Source organism: Chrysemys picta, chromosome 2 (genome assembly GCF_011386835.1).
Source record: "Chrysemys picta bellii isolate R12L10 chromosome 2, ASM1138683v2, whole genome shotgun sequence".
Lineage (NCBI taxonomy): Eukaryota > Metazoa > Chordata > Testudines > Emydidae > Chrysemys > Chrysemys picta.
The window spans coordinates 2,610,924-2,630,894 of record NC_088792.1 but is presented as its reverse complement, the minus strand read 5'-3'; the positions used below and the strand labels follow the sequence as shown (position 1 = coordinate 2,630,894).

Below are 19,971 nucleotides of genomic sequence, written 5' to 3'. Positions count from 1 at the left end.
AAAGTCAGAAATGGTTATAAGAACAATAAAGATAGAACGTTTACTAATATCTAACTTAACAAACTATATCAGATTCAAGCAAAGTGTCTCACGACAATGTTTCAGCAATGTTACTGACCAAACTCTGTAGGTGAGGACCATGATCCCACAGTCCAATGATTGCTTCCTTTTTCTCTTCAGGTGTGGCGAATGCAGTGGGCAGAGAAGAGAGGGAACGCTTGGTGTGTTTGTCCTTCCTTTTGATAGTTTCAGTCCCTCGTTTGAAAAACATTTCCAGCTGGGCACTAGGAGACAAAGAGTTTAGGTGGAAGGATGTTCCCTGCTGGCTTTTTCTCACCTGCTTGAGCTTTCGTTGTTTCCCTTCCTGCTTGATGACATTGTTTACTGCTTAAATGCAAATGAAGCAGAGCACACATTCCTTTGTTTAGGACAGACCTGTTTGCCACCCTCTGTTTGGGCAGGGCTATGGGGTTCGGAACATGTGATAACATCATAAAGGGAAATCTTATAACTTAACATACAGTGTTGTCACACATTTTATTAGGATGATACTGACCAGCAACTTGTGAGTTTTCAAAAGATACCTTACAGGACATAATTTGTACAAAAAATACAATAGTGTGCAGGGTGTGAACACAAAGGTATATTCCATCACAATAGCCAACCTTTTCCTTTCACAAAACACACACCTGGATATCACATGTGGACACTAAGCACATATGTAGTGATTCAAAGTTACTTCAGATTTATCTGGAAATTCACCAATGGGTGTAACACAAGTAGCCCGATTAATATTTGATTATTTATACAAAGGCTTCAACAAGTGACATTGGGAGAGACCCACATTAGCTAACCCAATAGTGCAGGGTTAGGACACTCATTGACTCCACTCCGCTGTCCCCCAGCTGCATTGGGTGGGAAATAGCCGAGACGTCTGATTCCAGGATAAGGTTCCCAGCTGTGGATCCCAAGCAGAGACAGCCACCTTCCTCCAGCCCAGACTTAAGTGCCTAAGACTCACCCCTCTCCCTAGCATTTCCCATTGGCTGGCTTAGGGGGGCTCCCTGTCTAGCATGGTGGCTTTTGGGGATCCCATTCAGAGGTGTCTGTCTCTTCCCATTCAGTGTGTAGGAAGCCTGGGCAAGCTTTGTGGACCCCAGTGATTTTCTAGGTGCTTACAAGTTAAGCATTGCAATGCTCAGCATCACAACACCACAGTGCCTTTGTGGAGCCAGGCCTAAGTGACTACTTTCCACTCTCTTTTTTTTAATTCAGAAATTCCGTGAGATACTGAGCGCTGACGTGGGGCTATACCCTTTAACAGATAAAATGTCTGACCAGGCAACTCCCCCTGCTGCATCTGGAAGGAATAGAGGTAAGATTTTTTTGGATACATTTTTTTTTGGAGAATATTGGGACAATTGTGTGATCATAGAATCATAGAATATCAGGGTTGGAAGCGACCTCAGGAGGTATCTAGTCCAACCCCCTGCTCAAAGCAGGACCAATTCCCAACTAAATCATCCCAGCCAGGGCTTTGTCAAGCCGGGCCTTAAAAACCTCCAAGGAAGGAGATTCCACCACCTCCCTAGGTAACCCATTCCAGTGCTTCACCACCCTCCTAGTGAAATAGTGTTTCCTAATATCCAACCTAAACCTCCCCCACTGCAACTTGAGACCATTGCTCCTTGTTCTGTCATCTGCCACCACTGAGAACAGCCGAGCTCCATCCTCTTTGGAACCCCCCTTCAGGTAGTTGAAAACAGCTATCAGATCCCCCCTCATTCTTCTCTTCTGCAGACTAAACAATCCCAGTTCCCTCAGCCTCTCCTCATAAGTCATGTGCCCCAGCCCCCTAATCATTTTTGTTGTCCTCTGCTGGACTCTTTCCAATTTTTCCACATCCCTTCTATAGTGGGGGGACCAAAACTGGACACAATACTCCAGGTGTGGCCTCACCAGTGCCGAATAGAAGAGAATAATCACTTCCCTCGATCTGATGGCAGTGTTCCTACTAATACAGCCCAATATGCCGTTAGTCTTCTTGGCAACGAGGGCGCACTGCTGACTCATATCCAGCTTCTCGTCCACTGTAACCCCTAGATCCTTTTCTGCAGAACTGCTGCTTAGCCAGTTGGCCCCCAGTCTGTAACAGTGAATGGGATTCTTCCTTCCTACGTGCAGGGCTCTGCACTTGTCCTTGTTGAACCTCATCAGATTTCTTTTGGCCCAATCCTCCAACTTGTCTAGGTCCCTCTGGACCCTATTCCTACCCTCCAGCATATCTACCTCTCCCCCCAGCTTAGTGTCACCTGCAAACTTGCTGAGGGTGCAATCCATCCCATCATCCAGATCATTGATAAAGATGTTGAACAAAACTGGCCTGATCAAGTCATTGCATCATGGGCCCAGGTTGTGCTGCCAGGTAGTTGCTCATTTGCTCAATATAGACCTGACCCAATACCCATTGACATCAATCGGGGGAGCCTTTCCATTGATTTCAGCAGGCTTTGGGAAGGACATTATGTTTATATCTGGAATGAGCCCCATGGGCCCTGCAGCTCTCCCACCAGAGAATCACTAATGACAAAGCTGTTCAGAGTCCAGCTCACTCTGCCTTGGACAGAGCAGGGGCAGATGGAGCGTGCTCAGGATTCCCACTCTCCCTGGAGAGCCAGTGGCAGCTAAATCTCTGCATGATGAACCTTCCCAGCCTGTCCTCTCTGAGGAGAGAGGAGAAGAGCTATGGCTCAGTAATTCCTTCCCAGGCAGGCTGATGAGACGAAGGGGGAATAGGATTCCCCAGTGGCCTCCTCTCCATGAGGAGATGTGAAAAACACTGAGCTAACCCTGTGTCCCCCACTACTTGCTTTTTTCTGAGGGGAGAACTGATGGCTGCTTTGATGGCTTCAAAGATAATCTCCTCATTCTGTGCCCTCTCACAAGATCCCTCCTCCTACTGTTGCCTCCCGCCATTCTTCCTCTTGTAGTTCTGTCCCAGTTGGCCTCTTTCCCCCTCCCCAGCCTCCATCTTTCTCCTCCCTTGTTCTTTTCTTCTGTCCCATAAATCTGGTTCCAGCCACACATTTCTGGTTTCCACTCCCCATGTACCTCCTCCCCACACACACACACTCATTTTTTTCCGTCTGGAGTCCTGAAGAGCTGCTGCACTCCTCCAGTGTCTGGGGGGAGGCTGCTATTAACCTTTGTTGATGCCTTCAGGGTCATTTTATCCCTCTGTGTCCTCTCCCAAGATTCACCCTCTTTCTTTCCTTCTGTATCACTGGAAAAACAAACAGCAAGAAATGTTGCACAGATTTAGGTTTAGCCACACTTTTATTCATCTTGGTTCTCCCCCTGCGACCTGCAAACACCTCCTTGGGTTCTAGCTTTGGGTGTCCTCTGGCTAATATTGCTTCCTGACCCACCCCCAACCTCCGTCAGCCCCCTCTTCCTGTGGGTCTTCACCCTCATTGACAGTTCTTGGATTGTCACACCCTGTAGGCGTCATGGTTTTTCACTTTGCAAAACTGGTCACTCTGTTTCCACACCCTCCACTTGGGCTACTCACACAAAGTGAGCTCCTCTGTTCTTCCATATGAGATACACTCCCACCCACCAAGACTGGATGTGTGACAGGAGAAGGGTTGGGGAGTGATGCACAACTGTTACACTAACATACGCTGAAGGGTAGGGATAGGGTCCAGAGTCACCTAAACAAATTGGAGGATGAGGTTCAACAAGGAGAAGTGCAGAGTCCTGCACTTAGGAAGGAAGAATCCCATGCACTGCTACAGGCTGGGGACCGACTGGCTAAGCAGCAGTTCTGCAGAAAAGGACGTGGGGATTACAGTGGACGAGAAGCTGGATATGAATCAGCAGTGTGCCCTTGTTGCCAAGAAGGCTAACAGCATATTGGGCTGTATTAGTAGGAGCATTGCCAGCAGATCAAAGGAAGTGATTATTCCCCTCTATTTGGCACTGGTGAGGCCACACCTGGCATATTGCATCCAGTTTTGGTCCCCCCTGTGACGGGTTGGATCACAGAAACCCCGTTGGGAGCTGCCACCTGATGTGCGAAGACTACTTCTGCCCCCTGCTTTCCCTGCCAGCTCAGGACCCCAGCACCCTGTCTTGCTGAGCCAGACACTCCCGTCTGCTCCAACACAGACCCAGGGTCTGAATTACTTGCACCAAAGCTGCAGGTTTGCCTGAAAGCAGCTAACAGAAGTGTTCCTGTTTAACACTCAGATGTCCAACTCCCAGTGGGGTCTAAACCCAAATAAATCCATTTTACCCTGTATAAAGCTTATGCAGGCTAAATTCATAAATTATTTGCCCTCTATAACACTGATAGAGAGATATGTACAGTTGTTTGCTCCCCCCGGTATTAATACATACTCTGAGTTAATTAATAAGTAAAAAGTGATTTTATTAAATACAGAAAGTAGGATTTATGTGGTTCCAAGTAGTAACAGACAGAACAAAGTAAGTCACCAAGCAAAATAAAATAAAATGTGCAAATCTATATCTAATCAAACTGAATACAGATAATCTCACCCTCAGAGATGCTTCAATAAGTTTTTTCTCAGACTGGACACCTTCCAGGCCTGGGCACAATTCTTTCCCCTGGTACAGCTCTTGTTGCAGCTCAGGTGGTAGCTAGGGGATTCTTCATGATGGCTTCTCTCCCCTCCTCTTTGTTCTGTTCCACCCCTTTATATATCTTTTGCATAAGGCAGGAATTCTTTGTCCCTCTGGGTTTCCACCCCCCACTCCTCACTGGAAAAGCACCAGTTTAAAGATGGATTCCAGTTCAGGTGACATGATCACATGTCACTGCAAGATTTTATTACCCACTTGCCAGCACACACATATACAGGAAGACTCACAGGTAAACACAGCCATCTGCAGACAATGATCCTGGTTAATGGGAGTCATCAAGATTCCAAACCACCATTAATGGCCCACACTTTGCATAATTACAATAGGCCCTCAGAGTTATATTTCATATTTCTAGTTTCAGATACAAGAGTGGTACATTTATACAAATAGGATGATCACACTCAGTAGATTATAAGCTTTGTAATGATACCTTACAAGAGACCTTTTGCAAGAAGCATATCCCAGTTACATTATATTCACTCATTACCATATTTTTATAAAACCATATGGACCGCACAACATCACGCCCCCCACTACAGAAGGGATGTGGACAAATTGGAGAGAGTCCAACGGAGGACAACGAAAATGATTAAGGGGCTGGGGCACATGACTTACGAGGAGAGGCTGAGGGAACTGGGCTTATTTTTAGTCTGCAGAAGAGAAGAATGAGGGGAGATTTGATAGCAGCCTTCAACTACCTGAACAGGGGGTTCCAAGGAATCATAGAATCATAGACTTTAAGGTCAGAAGGGACCATTATGATCATCTAGTCTGACCTCCTGCACAACGCAGGCCACAGAATCTCACCCACCCACTTTTGCGACCAGGGGCTGCTAACAGGGAGTTTTGCAAGGGAGTTCTCCAGGTGAAGGAGGAGCAAATATAGGACCCTTGGGGTAAGTGATTGACTGTAGTGTGTGTTTGTTTGTGTTTGAGGGTTACTTGCTGTGTGCTGAGCTTGTGTTTGTCAGTCTGTTTGTTTGGTTGTTTGTTTGAAGGACCGTGTGCTGTGGCTGGCGGTGAGCTTCAAAGGAAGGTCTGAAAGCTAGAAGCCTCTGGTAATTGGCTGAACCTTAATCAGTGGGCGGGGCATTCACACAGGTCAAGGCTTTATAAAGCAGCGCACAAGCGACCAGGGAGCTTTTGCGAACGGGGCTGCTGACAGGGAGTTTCGCAAGGGAGTTTGGAAGGGGAGTGGGAAGGGAGCGGGGGTCCCTTGCCGGGTCTATCTTATACCCTTTATTCCCCTTAAAACCTATAAACCAAACTACATTCGAGACTTCTTGCTTTAAACAACCCTTTCATTAACTAGGAGACAACGCAGGCAGAAGCCCAGCTGCAGAGTGGGGGCTATCCAGTTTATTGCACTGAGTGCAGCATGTATGATTACCTGCCCTGTGGGCGGGTGGCGTATGTGTGCATTCAGTGCAAGGAGCTCCTGGCCCTCAGAGACCACGTACGGACTTTGGAGGCCAGGGTAGCGGAACTGGAGGAGCTAAGGGAGGCAGAGAGGTATGTTGATGAGGCTTTCCGGGACACTGTAGAATTGTCCCACCTCCGGTCAGACAGCCCCTGCGCTGTTGAGGAGGATGAAAGGCCCAGGGAAGCAGAGCAGTCAACGGGAGCAGAGGGAAACCTTCCCATAGTTGGGACCCTCCTTCCAGACGGTGCTGGGGTTGCCTCTCGCACTGAGGTTACCTGTCCGCGGGAGGGATCTCCAGTTGCTAGGAAAAGGCAGGTGTTAGTAATGGGCGATTCGATCATTAGAAACGTAGATAGCTGGGTTTGTGATGACTGGGAGAACTGTATGGTGACTTGCCTGCCTGGTGCGAAGGTTGCGGATCTCTCGAGACAGCTGGATAGACTTATGTGTAGTGCTGGGGTACATGTAGGTACCAATGACACAGGGAAGGGTAGGAGAGATGTCCTGGAGGCCAAATTTAGGCTGCTAGGGAAGAGACTGAAATCCAGGATCTCTATGGCGGCATTCTCAGAAATGCTCCCAGTTCCACGCACAGGGCCAGGTAGGCAGGCAGAGCTTCAGAGTCTCAATGCGTGGATGAGACGATGGTGTAGAGAGGAGGGGTTTACATTCATTAGGAACTGGGGAAACTTTTGGGATGGAGGAGCCTATACAGGAGAGATGGGCTCCACCTAAACCAAAGTGGAACCAGACGGCTGGCACTAAACATTAAAAAGGTTGTAGAGCAGTTTTTAAACTAGGAGATGGGGGAAAGCCGACTGCTGCAGAGGAGCATGTGGATCGGCCAGAGACGTCTCTTAGGGGAGAGTCTATTGATCGAGAATCTCCAGGTTCTAGTCAGGAGCAGAGGATGGAGGAGGAGGATAATGTAAGGGCCAGATCAGATGAGAAACATTCACATAAAAAAGAATCTGACACATCAGAAAAGGGCAGACAAATAAACAGTGACACGTTTTTAAAGCGCTTGTACACAAATGCTAGAAGTCTAAATAATAAGACGGGTGAACTAGAGTGCCTTGTGATAAAGGAGGATATTGATATAATAGGCATCACAGAAACCTGGTGGACTGAGAGCAATCAATGGGACACAATCATTCCGGGGTACAAAATATATCGGAAGGACAAAACAGGTCCGGGGGGAGGGGGGGGGAATGGCACTATATGTGAAAGAAAATGTAGAATCAAATGAATTAAAAATCATAAGTGAATCCACATGTTCCATAGAATCTCTATGGATAAAAATGTCATGCTCTAATAAGAATATAACATTAGGGATCTATTATCAACCACCTGACCAGGACGGTGATAGTGATGATGAAATGCTAAGGGAAATTAAAGAGGCTATCAAAATTAAGAACTCAATAATAGTGGGGGATTTCAATTATCCCCATATTGACTGGGAACATTTCACTTCAGGACGAAATGCAGAGATAAAATTTCTTGATACTTTAAATGACTGCTTCTTGGAGCAGCTGGTACGGGAACCCACAAGGGGAGAGGCAACTCTAGATTTAGTCCTGAGTGGAGCGCAGGAGCTGGTCCAAGAGGTAACTATAACAGGACCGCTTGGAAATAGTGACCATAATATAATAACATTTAACATCCCTGTGGTGGGAAGAACATCTCAACAGCCCAACACTGCGGCATTTAATTTCAAAAAAGGGGAACTATGCAAAAATGAGGGGGTTAGTTAAACAGAAGTTAAAAGGTACAGTGACTAAAGTGAAATCCCTGCAAGCTGCATGGGCACTTTTTAAAGACACCATAATAGAGGCCCAACGTCAATGTATACCCCAAATTAAGAAACACAGTAAAAGAACTAAAAAAGAGCCACCGTGGCTTAACAACCATGTAAAAGGAGCAGTGAGAGATAAAAAGACTTCCTTTAAAAAGTGGAAGTCAAATCCTGGTGAGGCAAATAGAAAGGAGCATAAACGCTGCCAGATTAAGTGCAAGAATGTAATAAGAAAAGCCAAAGAGGAGTTTGAAGAACAGCTAGCCAAAAACTCCAAAGGTAATAACAAAATGTTTTTTAAGTACATCAGAAGTGGAAAGCCTGCTAAAGAACCAGTGGGCCCCTCGATGATAGAGATGGAAAAGGAGCACTTAAAGACGATAAAGCCATTGCGGAGAAACTAAATGGATTCTTTGCTTCAGTCTTCACGGCTGAGGATGTTAGGGAGATTCCCAAACCTGAGCCGGCTTTTGTAGGTGACAAATCTGAGGAACTGTCACAGATTGAAGTGTCACTAGAGGAGGTTTTGGAATTAATTGATAAACTTAACAGTAACAAGTCACCGGGACCAGATGGCATTCACCCAGGAGTTCTGAAAGAACTCAAATGTGAAGTAGCGGAACTATTAACTAAGGTTTGTAACCTGTCCTTTAAATCGGCTTCTGTACCCAATGACTGGAAGTTAGCTAATGTAACGCCAATATTTAAAAAGGGCTCTAGAGGTGATCCCGGCAATTACAGACCGGTAAGTCTAACATCGGTACTGGGCAAATTAGTCGAAACAATAGTTAAGAATAAAATTGTCAGACACATAGAAAAACATAAACTGTTGAGCAATAGTCAACATGGTTTCTGTAAAGGGAAATCGTGTCTTACTAATCTATTAGAGTTCTTTGAAGGGGTCAACAAACATGTGGACAAGGGTAATCCAGTGGACATAGTGTACTTAGATTTCCAGAAAGCCTTTGACAAGGTCCCTCACCAAAGGCTCTTATGTAAATTAAGCTGTCATGGGATAAAAGGGAAGGTCCTTTCATGGATTGAGAACTGGTTAAATAATTCCTCTCCCTCTCTGATATTTATCCCTCTGATATATTTATAGAGAGCAATCATATCTCCCCTCAGCCTTCTTTTGGTTAGTCTAAACAAGGCAAGCTCTTTGAGTCTCCTTTCATAAGACAGGTTTTCCATTTCTCAGATCATCCTAGTAGCCCTTCTCTGTACCTGTTCCAGTTTGAATTCATACTTCTTAAACATGGGAGAACATTCCAGATGAGGTCTCACCAGTGCTTTGTATAACGGTACTAACACCTCCTTATCTCTACTGGAAATACCTCGCCTGATGCATCCCAAGACCGCATTAGCTTTTTTCACAGCCATATCACATTGGCAGCTCATAGTCATCCTGTAATCAACCAATACTCCAAGGTCCTTCTCCTCCTCTGTTACTTCCAACTGATGTGTCCCCAGTTTATAACAAAAAATTCTTGTTATTAATCCCTAAATGAATGACCTTGCACTTTTCACTATTAAATTTACTCCAGTTTACAAGGTCATCCAGATCTTCCTGTATGATATCCCGGTCCTTCTCTGTATTGTCAATACCTCCCATCTTTGTGTCATCCACAAACTTTATTAGCACATTCCCACTTTTTGTGCCAAGATCAGTAATAAAAAGATTAAATAAGATTGGTCCCCAAACCGATCCCTGAGAAACTCCACTAGTAACCTTCCTCCAGCCTGACAGTTCACCTTTCAGTATGACCCGTTGTAGTCTCCCCTTTAACCAGTTCCTTATCCACCTTTCAATTTTCATATTGATCCTCATCTTTTCCAATTTAGCTAATAATTCCCCATGTGGAACTGTATCAAATGCCTTACTGAAATCTAGGTACATTAGATCCACTGAGTTTCCTTTGTCTAAAAAATCTGTTACCTTCTCAAAGAAGGAGATCAGGTTGGTATGGCACGATCTACCTTTTGTAAAACCATTTTGTATTTTGTCCCAATTACCATTGACCTCAATGTCCTTAACTACTTTCTCCTTCAAAATTTTTTCCCAGACCTTACATACTACAGATGTCAAACTAAAGGGCCTGTAGTTACCCAGATCACATTTTTTCCCTTTCTTAAAAATAGGAACTATGTTAGCAATTCTCCAGTCATACGGTACAACCACTGAGTTTACAGATTCATTAAAAATTCTTGCTAACGGGCTTGCAATTTCATGTGCCAGTTCCTTTAATATTCTTGGATGAAGGTTATCTGGGGCTCCCGATTTAGTCCCATTAAACTGTTCAAGTTTGGCTTCTACCTCGGATGTGGTAATATCTACCTCCATATCCTCATTCCCATTTGTCATCCTATCATTATCCCTAAGCTCCTCATTAGCCTCGTTAAAGACTGAGGCAAAGTATTTGTTTAGATATTGGGCCATGCCTAGATTATCCTTACCCTCCACTCCATCCTCAGTGTCTAGCAGTCCCACTTCTTCTTTCTTTGTTTTCTTCTTATTTATATGGCTATAGAACCTTTTACTATTGGTTTTAATTCCCTTTGCAAGGTCCAACTCTACATGGCTTTTGGCCTTTCTCACTTTATCCCTACATGTTCTGACTTCAATAAGGCAGTTTTCCTTGCTGATCCCTCTCATCTTCCACTCCTTGAAAAGAGGATGGAGCTCGGCTATTCTCGGTGGTGGCAGATGACAGAACAAGAAGTAATGGTCTCAAGTTGCAGTGGGGGAGGTCTAGGTTGGATATTATGAAACACTATTTCACTAGGAGGGTGGTGAAGTACTGGAATGGGTTACTAGGGAGGTGGTGGAATCTCCTTCCTTAGAGGTTTTTAAGGCCCGGCTTGACAAAGCCCTGGCTGGGATGATTTAGTTGGGGATTCGTCCTGCTTTGAGCGGGGGGTTGGACTAGATGACCTCCTGAGGTCCCTTCCAACCCTGAGATTCTATGATTCACCAACTGAGTATCACGTGTAACGACACAAAGAGCTCCCTCTCCCAATTCCTTACTGTGGCCCAGTGCTGCCAGCAGTCAGAGGAGAGGGAAAAAAAAAAGCCGAGAACAGCCGAGTGCTGTGGGCAGTCAGAGGAGATTCTGCACCCTCCCTTAGCTATGCATACCTCCAGCGTCTAGGTATTTACACCAGGCTCATCACCATAATGACAGAGCAGAGAAGTAACAACCGCTGTAACTTTTCCTTTCACTCTGCATTCTGACATGCAAGTCTAGGCAGCTGGTCCAGACTGGTAGCAATGTGTGGATCAGTTTACAGGAGAGGGGAAAAAACAACAACAACTGAGAACAGCCGAGTGCTGCCGGCAGTCAGCAGGGGGTGGGGGGGGGAACGAGAACAGCCGAGTGCTGCCAGCGGAAAAAAAAAGGCGGAGTGCAAGGAGTACTGCGAAATATCAGGACTAATTGCGTCCCGACTGAAGATCGATCAGGACGTGGGACAAACGCCTAAATATTGGGACGGTCCCGATTTTATCGGGACGTCTGGTCACCCTAGGGCAGACTGTCAGAAAACAGGGTAGACATCCCGAACTGGTGGTGTGTTCTATAATTAGATTTCACCAAGCCAATGACAAATGTGAACTCCTGGATCACTATAGCCGTCTTACCATGGAGTCACAAACAGTCTCCTTAGATTCTCCAGTGTATCTTGCCCCCAAGACAAGCTGGACTTAATGATAAAAGGTCCCTTAAACCAAAACTCACACCACATCAGGTTGCTCTCAGTCCCAAGAGACCAGTCACTTACCCCGGATCAATGGGTACTCTAGATCTTACACCAAAGACAACACTGGCAACCAATTCTGTAGTAAACTAACTAAAGGTTTATTAGCTAAGAAAAGGAAACGTGCTACTGAGAGGTTAAAGCAGGTAAAATATACATAGAGGTGAGTCACAGTTTGTAATTCCGAATGGTGGCAGTGATGTAATAAGCTGCCAGTTTCCCAAAAAACTTTTCAGGGTACCCAGATTGTCTCTGGGGATCTCCGCTTTGCATCTGGCACACTCCCCTGTAAGAGTCCAAACAGCCCAGAGATGCAGGATCTTTCCTTGAATCCGTACATATAGCATCTTCTCTCAGAAAACAAGCTGACAGGGTCACCATGCACGTGGACTTTGCCTTTGATGGCAGTGAGTGAGGAAGGCACTTAGTCTTTGACCTCCCATTATCACACACAATGAACACTTGCTTTGAAATTAGCACGTTTCTGTTAAAGTTCTTCATTTGCATTCCACAAGCCTTCTTTCTCGTGTAATGGGTTATTTAGTTACAGGGTATACACGCTGTAAATGTTTGCTACTATATGATAACAGCCCACAGATAAGTGAAAACAATGCAAGTAACCTCCCACTAGTTTTCATGAATCACCAAATACACTCTGTGATAGACCCAGGCCAGTTGGGAACAGCAGAGTAGTAGAAGGAAGATATACTGGCCACTGGATAAGTAGTTTTCTGTTCCCTGACTGACCAGAGCAGGGGCTGCTCCAGACTAGGTGGACACCTGACTCCAATTAACCTGCAAAGAGTCAGGTGAGGCTGTTAAGCTAATGTGACCACCTGACTCTAATTAAGGCCCCGCTGATACTATAAAAGGGCTCACTCCAATCAGGCTGAGGAAAGCCAGGGAGCCAGAGAAAAGGAAGTGTGGCTGAAGGGCTGGTTAATGAAGACACCCTCAAGTTATTGATAAGGGAGCCCGAAGGTAAGGGAGAAGCAGGAGAGCTGTGGGGAAGTGGCCCAGGGAAATGTAGCAACTCTGGCAGTGAAAAGTCAGCTGCCAACAGCTGCTGCCACTAGGGTCCCTGGGCTGGAACCCAGAGTAGAGGGCGTGCCCGGGTTCCCCCCAACCCGCCACTACAGAAAGACCTCCTGGGAGGGGAAGACAGGCCCCTCTCAGGACAGGAGGCTAAACTGTATGTGAACAAGCCTGTGGGGACAACAGAGACTGTGGAAGTTCTCTCACCAACCTCCTTGCATATACCGCCTAGAAGCGCTGGGACCCACGGGGACAAGGTTGGAGTTCTGCCAACTCTTATACATTTAACAATCACTTTTACTAATACACAAGTCAATTGGCCTGGGGCTCTGGCATGAGCTGGCACCTGGTCTGCCAGCATTACACTTATAATAAAAAACTATCTAAAGATTTATTAAATAGGAAAAGGAAACAAGAGTTATTTACAAGGTTAAAGCAAGTAAACAGAGATACACACAAATGAGTTCCAATCTTAAATTTCAGAAAGGAACAGAAACTTCTATAATAAGAAAGCTGTATATGTCCTTTAGGGCTAACCCAGGCTAAGCAGCTGGGGACCCCTCACTTATGCCTAGCAACCTTCCCCCCCAGACTCTAAGAAGCATAGAGATCCAGTTACTTCTTGTTTAGGGTTTTTATTCCCCTCCCCTCTTGTGCTCTGAACTGCGGACTCATTTGATGGGAGGAATTCACTTGCAGGACCTATCTTAATGAGTGGGGGAGGGAGAAAGCAAACCACAAAGTCTTTTGTCCTCTTTAATGTTCCACCAAAGTCCATCTGGTGTCGATGAAACTTCCCTGTTGGGCAGGGTGTGACACCGTTTGTTGGAGACCCACGTTTCACACTAGTTAATGTCTCTTTCTGTCTGGTGATTTACATAGTCAGAGAGGCTCACAGCACAAACTCTGAAATATTCCCTTATAACATGGAATACAGATGTTCTAAGTGAGATTAGTGCAGGCAGCAACTCACTGGCATTCAATAAAGTCTGAACACTAAACCCATTCTTGTAATTCTAATACCTGCTTTAACAATAGTCACACACACAGGTGAGCCAGACTGATCCCAGCTCTGTGTTTGTCAGTGTTCAGCTGAGGCATGGGGACCTGGGCATGGGCTGGCACCAGGTACGCCAGCATCACCAGCTGATATTTCAAAGTGCTCTAAAATCCACATACAGAGGCGGATTGTCTTGAAAACTGGTCTGGCACAACAGGGCTGGGGTATGAAATGAGGCCAGTCTGAGAGTCCCAGCCTGGATAAATCACTCCTGGGCCAGGAGAGGCGGCTGACCTCCTGCCAGGCAGCACCAGGTGCACTGGGTCGGGTCTGGCTTGGGAACAGATGCACTCATTGCATGGCTCAGACACGTTGCTCTGAGACCGATGTGGGACACTGAAGACAGTGGGATACGCTTGGGGCTCACCCTCGCTAGGGCCGGCTCCAGGCACCTGCTTAACAAGCAGGTGCTTGGGGCGGCCAAGGCAGATGGGCAGCACCTGCGGCAATTCAGGGGCGGCAGGTCCCTCACTCCCTCTAGGAGCGAAGGACCTGACGCTGAACTGCCATGGCCGATCATGGCTTTTTTTTTCTTTCTCCCAATTGCCGACTGGGAGAGGAAGGAGGAGAACAGCTGCTGAGATGGATGGGTCAGTTCACACCTCTGTGAGCCTCCTGTGCCATAGGTGGGTGTGCAGGGCCCCCAACCTCTGTGCTAGCCCCCAAAGTGCAATGGGGCTCTGGGGCTCCCCACCGGCAGCTGGACATGCTCCCTTTGTCTTATCAGCTCCCACCTTCCCTCCTGCTGGTGGCCCCTCCGGCCATACTGGGGACATTGGGGGGCCAGGAGGAGGGCAGGGCTGGGTGCTGAGTGGTAGTGAAGTGTGCCCGGGGAGCCCTCTCGTGCTCCCCACAACTGCCCCCCAGCACCACCACTTCCTCACAATACAAGGGCAATTCATTGCCAACAAACAGGTTATTGCAGCGTTAAGGTTGCCTGGCAGACCCTGTGACCTTCTAGAATATGGAAGTTGCTAAACCGAAACCTCTGAGAAGCAGGGAACACAGAGCTAAAGTCGTGTTTCCCACATCCCACCCACAGAGCCGAAGCTCGCCCCCCTGCGAGGGATTATCCAATTCAGTCCCTGTCAGACATCACAGCACCAAATATTAACTATTTAAATACAGTTTTCCTGACTTTAAACAGGGTCAAACACTAACTCAAGTAAAATCCACTGAGATAAGCTCCGTTTGGTGCAGATGAGTCCCATAGTGTGAGCCCCAGCAACATCATCAGCCGTCCTGCGCCTGCAGGCGCATAGAACAGACGTCAAACGGTGTCAGACATTCCCAGGCTGGACTCTTTTTTCCCAGGTCTCTTACACTCAGAGGTAGTAATGCCACATCAGCCTTTGCAGTGCTACACAGTGCGCCTCTGGGTAGGTCGGCCTCTCTGTCTCTCACCCTGGGGCACCACAGAAACGCTCGTGTCAGCAGCCTGTCATCGGGCATTGGGGTGTTTCGCTGGTGAACTCCCCCGGCCCAGGCACACGGGGGGTGACACTGAGTGCTGCCCCCTCCCCCACACGTATCGGGTGAGGTGAGTGTGGCCCCTGCTGCAGGAGCTCTCACCCCACAGCTTCCCAGCTCCTGCCCAGCCATTATTTCAGCCCCAAGCCCCATCAGTTCAGCCACCCACAGCCTCCCCTCTGCTCCTCCTGGGGTCCTTCACCCTCTCCCCGGCCTGGGGTGGCTGCAGCAGGTTCCCTTTTCCATTCCAGGCTGGGAGGGCAGCTCCAGGGGCTTGTCACTCCCTCTGCCCCGCCCAGGCTGGATGCTGCAGGGGGAGGGCAGAGGAGCAGGGGAGGGGGCAGGAGGGAGGGGCGCTGCCCTGAGCGCTGGGCTCTGTTCCCCCATGTGAGAGCGGCCAGTGGAGGGGAGACTCGCCGGCTTCTGCCAGGGCTGCACTTCCCAAGGGGCTGGTGCTTTCACAGCATTGTCAGACAGGCTCCAGCCCCTCTGCAATCCCGTCACTCATGGAGAATCACGAGCGCTGGCAATGCTGAGTAGCAGGTGGTCCTTGTCCCGAGGAGCTGACACTGCAGACAGACAGGACAGACAGCGGGCGGGGGAAGGGGTAGAACACACCAGCAGAGTGAACAATGTGAAGGCAGCAAACAGCATGTTAGTGCCATATATTTTTGTGGGGTGTTATTTAGGAGGGGATCAGCTCAATGAAAATCATTGTGAAGGGAAGGGGGCAGGGAGAAGAGGCTGGGGGGGGGGCAGGTGTGGAGTGAAGTTTCTTTATGGTTAGTAAACTTTTGAAATAATTAACCATCACAGACAAGGGAACCTGAGCTAAGATTTCCTGTTCAACAAACTGTTCATGAACAATTTTTTTCCATGATTGAAGTAAGCTGTACTGACCGGCTGGCGTACTCTCTCTTACTTGTTCCCAGCACAATCTGAACTGAGAATCGTCCTTGTTGGTAAAACTGGAGCTGGGAAAAGTGCAACAGGAAACACCATCCTTGGTGCTAAAAAATTTCATTCAGAGCTCTCATCATCTTCAGTTACAATGCACTCTGGAAGACAGGCAGTGTTCATTGATGGGAGGAAAATTACAGTGGTCGATACTCCTGGCCTTTTTGACACTTATGCACGTAACAAAGAGACTTCCAAAGAAATAGGTGAGTCTGTTAAACTCCTCTCTCCTGGAATCCATGCCATTATTCACGTCATGCAGCTGGGTCGCTTCACCCAAGAAGAAAAGGACGTGGCTAAGGAAATAAACAGGATTTTCAGGTTCGAAGCAAAGAATTACATGATCTTCCTGTTCACCCGAAGATTTAGAGGAGAAAACACTGGAAGCGTTCCTAGCAAATGGCGATAAACAGCTTTGGAGTCTGATTCAGACTTGTGGAAACCGACGCCTCGCTTTCAACAACAGAGCAGAAGGAAATGAACAGTCTGCTCAGGTGTCTGAGTTGCTTGAAATGATTGATGACATGGTGCGTGGAAACAGTGAACAGCCCTGTTATACTGAAGGAATGTTTAAGAAGGACAAGTCACTCTTAGAACGCTTTTGTGCTATACTCTAATCGATAATGATCTTCTGAGACAGGGGTTTGTTGTACTTTTACCATTTTAGAAGGGGGTTTGGAACACTTGTTTTAATGCCAAGGCTTTTATTGGTATTAAAATCTTCGACACTGAGATTAAAATAACATATTTACATTTCCCTTAATTGTATCACTAATTTCATCTTGGATAGCAAAACCTGAAAGAATTTTAAATCAAATTTAATTTTCATCATTTTATGGTTGTACTTTTTATCTTTCTCTCTGCTTCAGCAGTGAAACCAGACCAGTCAGTTCCCTTTGTTTGTTCTCGTGTGGTTCTCATTCACCAGCAGGATGCTGTCTGCCTGGATTTCCAGACACATAGTGGAATGAAATCCCTCTGCCCCTGTTTTTCAGTGAAATAACAGTTACACTCATGGAAACGTGAGGTTTGTGACTCCTCCAACTTGAACTAAATTTTCAAAAGTGTAAAATTGCTGCAGGCTCCACATTCTGGGGGTGTTTAATGGGGGTGTTTAGTGATTCTGAACTGTGTAGCTGTATCCTTCTAAGCCTGCCCCCCTAGGCACAATGGCTGCATATGAATACCCGTAGTGGGGGCCTCCTACTTCCCAAAGAGCCAGCTTTCATGCTGATTTCCAGCAAACCCAGGGACTGGTGGTGAGGGTGGGAAGCAGTAGAGACTGAACAGTGACATCCAGGATTTTTTTCTGATCTGCCCAAACAATCCCGGCTCCTCCTTCCCCCAACTGGCTCCCGGAGGCTCTCGCTCCCCTTTTGCTACCTTGGGTGTACTGAGCAGGCTGACTCGAACTGAGCATGCCCAGTAACCTTCGCTGTAGCCACTGCCCTCTCTCTGCCCTTACTTCTACTTAGGACTTGCTGCCTCCTCTTTGGGAGGGTTTAAAAGGATTAAGGGGGCAAATCGCAGCGGGGGCTGTCAGGGTCTGAGCAGGGGGCAGAATTTTACTGGCCTGGGGGGTTCAAGCTACTGTAGCTAGCGGCAGAAGAGAGGCTGAAGGGCAAAAATCGGTGGTGGGGGGTGAGAGCCGGGGTTAAGCCGGGGGGGGGGGGGGGGGGGGGACACTGCCAGACCCCGTGCGAGTACAAAACCCCCGTTTAGGGAGGGGGAGGGGGGAACAGTGACCCCGTGGGATGAGCCACCCACTGTGCTCGCTAATCTAGGGGGGTGGGGGGGCAGAGGCTGTTTTTGTTGGTCTCACAGGGAGGCTGCATGTCAGCCTCGGAGCAGGGGGCGGGTTCCTGGGGTTGGGGTCTTAAAGGCACAGGCCTCCAATTCCTAGCCTGTCAAAGCTTAATCAACGCAGCTCCTCTCTATCCTATACAAAAAGAAGAACAGGAGGACTTGTGGCACCTTAGAGACTAACAAATTTATTAGAGCATAAGCTTTCGTGGACTACAGCCCACTTCTTCGGATGCATATAGAATGGAACATATATTGAGGAGATATATATACACACATACAGAGAGCATAAATAGGTGGGAGTTGTCTTACCACCTCTGAGAGGCCAATTAATTAAGAGAAAAAAAACTTTTGAAGTGATAATCAAGCTAGCCGAGTACAGACAGACAGTTAGATAACAAGTGTGAGAGATTCAATGTTTGTAATGGCTCAACCATTCCCAGTCCTTATTTAAACCGGAGTTGATTGTGTCTAGTTTGCATATCAATTCTAGCTCAGCAGTTTCTCGTTGGAAAAGCAACATCACTTGCCACATAACCTCAGCCATGCAGAACACAACGCCATCTACAGCCTCAGAAACAACCCTGACATCATAATCAAAAAGGCTGACAAAGGAGGTGCTGTCGTCATCATGAATAAATTGGAATATGACCAGGAGGCTGCTAGACAGCTCTCTAACACCACATTCTACAGGCCATTATCCTCTGATCCCACTGAGGATTACCTAAAGAAACTACACCATCTGCTAAAAAAACTCCCTGACAAAGCACAGGAACAAATCTGTACAGACACATGCCTAGAACCCCGACCAGGGGTATTCTATTTGCTACCCAAGATCCATAAACCTGGATATCCTGGACGCCCCATCATCTCAGGCATTGGCACCCTAACATCAGGCTTGTCTGGTTATGTAGACTCTCTCCTCAGACCCTACGCTACCAGCACTCCCAGCTATCTTCGAGACACCACTGACTTCCTGAGGAAACTACAATCCATCGGTGATCTTCCAGAAAACACCATCCTGGCCACTATGGACGTAGAAGCCCTCTACACCAATATTCCACACAAAGATGGACTACAAGCTATCAGGAACAGTATCCCTGATAATGTCACAGCTAACCTGGTGGCTGAACTTTGTGATTTTGTCCTCACCCACAACTATTTCACATTTGGGGACAATATATACCTTCAAGTCAGCGGCACTGCTATGGGTACCCGCATGGCCCCACAATATGCCAACATTTTTATGGCTGACTTAGAACAACGCTTCCTTAGCTCTCGTCCCCTAACGCCCCTACTCTACTTGCGCTACATTGATGACATCTTCATCATCTGGACCCATGGAAAAGAAGCCCTTGAGGAATTTCACCATGATTTCAATAATTTCCATCCCACCATCAACCTCAGCCTAGATCAATCCACACAAGCGGTCCATTTCCTGGACACTACTGTGCTAATAAGCGATGGTCACATAAATACCACCCTATACCGGAAACCTACTGACCGCTACACTTACCTACATGCCTCCAGCTTCCATCCAGGACACACCACACGATCCATTGTCTACAGCCAAGCTCTAAGATATAACCGCATTTGCTCCAATCCCTCGGATAGAGACAAGCACCTACAAGATCTCTATCAAGCATTCTTAAAACTACAATACCCACCTGCTGAAGTGAAAAAACAGATTGACAGAGCCAGACGAGTACCCAGAAGTCACCTCCTACAAGACAGGCCCAACAAAGAAAATAACAGAACACCACTAGCTGTCACCTTCAGCCCCCAACTAAAACCTCTCCAGCGCATCATCAGAGATCTACAACCTATCCTGAAAGATGATCCTTTACTCTCACAGATCTTGGGAGACAGACCTGTCCTCGCTTACAGACAACCCCCCAACCTAAAGCAAATACTCACCAGCAACCACACATCACTGAACAAAACCACTAACCCAGGAACCTATCCTTGTAACAAACCCCGATGTCAACTCTGTCCACATATCTATTCCAG

At 47.1% G+C, this 19,971-nt stretch overlaps 1 pseudogene; it reads left to right on the top strand.

Annotated features, from left to right (window-relative positions):
• Positions 1-80: 80 nt before the first annotated feature.
• On the top strand, positions 81-16,975 carry LOC135981888 (GTPase IMAP family member 4-like; annotated as a pseudogene).
• Positions 16,976-19,971: the final 2,996 nt, after the last annotated feature.